Raw genomic sequence first — 2500 nt, forward strand, 5'->3', positions numbered from 1 at the left:
AGTCGATCCTAAGCCCTAGGAGAAATCCGATGTTGATGGGGGCCGTCATAGCATGATGCACTTTGTGCTGGCCCCCGTTGGGCGAAAGGGAATCCGGTTCCTATTCCGGAACCCGGCAGCGGAACCGATACAAGTCGGGCCCCTCTTTTAGAGATGCTCGTCGGGGTAACCCAAAAGGACCCGGAGACGCCGTCGGGAGATCGGGGAAGAGTTTTCTTTTCTGCATGAGCGTTCGAGTTCCCTGGAATCCTCTAGCAGGGAGATAGGGTTTGGAACGCGAAGAGCACCGCAGTTGCGGCGGTGTCCCGATCTTCCCCTCGGACCTTGAAAATCCGGGAGAGGGCCACGTGGAGGTGTCGCGCCGGTTCGTACCCATATCCGCAGCAGGTCTCCAAGGTGAAGAGCCTCTAGTCGATAGAATAATGTAGGTAAGGGAAGTCGGCAAATTGGATCCGTAACTTCGGGATAAGGATTGGCTCTGAGGATCGGGGCGTGTCGGGCTTGGTCGGGAAGTGGGTCAGCGCTAACGTGCCGGGCCTGGGCGAGGTGAGTGCCGTAGGGGTGCCGGTAAGTGCGGGCGTTTAGCGCGGGCGTGGTCTGCTCTCGCCGTTGGTTGGCCTCGTGCTGGCCGGCGGTGCAGGATGCGCGCGCCTGCGCGGCGTTCGCGCCCCGGTGCTTCAACCTGCGTGCAGGATCCGAGCTCGGTCCCGTGCCTTGGCCTCCCACGGATCTTCCTTGCTGCGAGGCCGCGTCCGCCTTAGCGTGCTCCTCCGGGGGCGCGCGGGTGCGCGGATTCTCTTCGGCCGCCATTCAACGATCAACTCAGAACTGGCACGGACTGGGGGAATCCGACTGTCTAATTAAAACAAAGCATTGCGATGGCCCTAGCGGGTGTTGACGCAATGTGATTTCTGCCCAGTGCTCTGAATGTCAACGTGAAGAAATTCAAGCAAGCGCGGGTAAACGGCGGGAGTAACTATGACTCTTAGCCCTCTTAGCCTCTCCTCTCCTGCGGTCTTCTCCCCTTCTCGTGGGCCCGCTGATTTTTGCAGAGTGGAAGACCGCACCAGGGGCTTGGGGGGGTTACCAGCCCCCCCTCGCATTATCCCTTTATAGTTGGGGGCAGCCGACAAGAAACAAGAGATGGTGGCCCTTCCGCTGAAGGTGCCACCCCAGCTACCCCAGCACCTATCCGGCCAACCGGCCGTAACGAAAATGCGATAGTTTGTGTAGCTCCCTTTGCTTGCAGTGAGTGCCACCGCACTTTTACCACGAAGAACGGTCTCGGGGTCCATCGCCGCCGCCAACACCCTGCGGCCGCCAACGCTGAGATCGTGACGGAGAGGCATCGCGCGAGGTGGACGGAGGAAGAAGTCCTGTCGCTCGCCAAGGCAGAGGCCGAACTGTTCCTGGAGAGGGACGCCCGGTTCTTCTTTGTAAATCAAGAACTTACCAGGATGTTCCCCGACCGAACGCTTGAGGCAATCAAGTGCCGACGGCGGCAAGCTGCCCACAAGCAGCTTGTCCGCCAATTCATGGAGGCACTTGAGATCGGTCGGGGTGAAGAGCCGGCGTCCCGCCGTGGAGCAGCGAGCTCGCTGCCTGACGCGGGCGAGGCCGCTGCGCCGCCCGTCGACGCAGCCGAGGACTTCGCGGCCGACACCACCGGGCCGCCGCCGGAGGGGCCGACTGACGCCGCCATCTGGGAGCATCTGGCGGGGCTACCTGCTTCCGCCCAGCGTTTCTCTGCCCTGGATCGAGTCATTGGTCTGGGGCGGGGCACGCCGCCCGATGTCATCCTGGGCATGCTCCCGGATGCCCTTGCGTCGGTCGGGTCCAGGGGGGAGAGGTCGATCACCAGGACACAGCGGCCGCGCCAACCATCCAAGCGGCCGCCTGCCGCCCCGCCGCTGCAGAAGCGCAAGCGGCGCCGCTGGGAATACGCGCGGACACAGGACGCCTTCCGTAGGTCGCGTGCGCGTTGCGTGCGCGGTTTGCTGGACGGCACCCTGCTGCAGCCGCCACCCGACATCCCCGGTCTGCTGGACTTCTGGGCGGACCTCTTCACGAAGAAGCCGATCTCCACCGCCGGCTTCATCCGTGACCGCCTTCTCCCGCACTCGGAGCCTGTCGCTCCTGAGTGCCTATGGGGGCCGGTCACACGTGAGGAGGTCGCTGCTGCCTTGCCGCCCAGGGGATCGGCAGCCGGGCCGGACGGCCTGACTCCAGCGGAGCTGCGGCGCCTGCCGCATGAAGTCCTGGTGAAACTCTTGAACCTCTTCCTCCTGGCCCGCGCCCTCCCCGAGCGTCTGCTTCGCGCCCGGACGTCACTTCTCCCCAAAACGGCTGCACCAACATCCCCCGCTGACTTTCGCCCCATTACGGTCTGCTCGGTGTTGGCGCGGACCTTTCACAAGGTTCTCGCGTCACGCCTGATGCGTGCATGTGCTGTGGACGAACGTCAGCGGGCATTCATCCCCCGGGATGGGATGTTGGAAAA

At 63.4% G+C, this 2500-nt stretch overlaps 1 pseudogene; it reads left to right on the forward strand.

Annotated features, from left to right (window-relative positions):
• LOC126445160 (large subunit ribosomal RNA) overlaps window positions 1–2500 on the forward strand; it is a 7815-nt pseudogene that overhangs the window by 1892 nt on the left and 3423 nt on the right.

This window comes from Schistocerca serialis, unplaced genomic scaffold (assembly GCF_023864345.2).
Source record: "Schistocerca serialis cubense isolate TAMUIC-IGC-003099 unplaced genomic scaffold, iqSchSeri2.2 HiC_scaffold_332, whole genome shotgun sequence".
In the NCBI taxonomy this organism is placed as follows: domain Eukaryota; kingdom Metazoa; phylum Arthropoda; class Insecta; order Orthoptera; family Acrididae; genus Schistocerca; species Schistocerca serialis.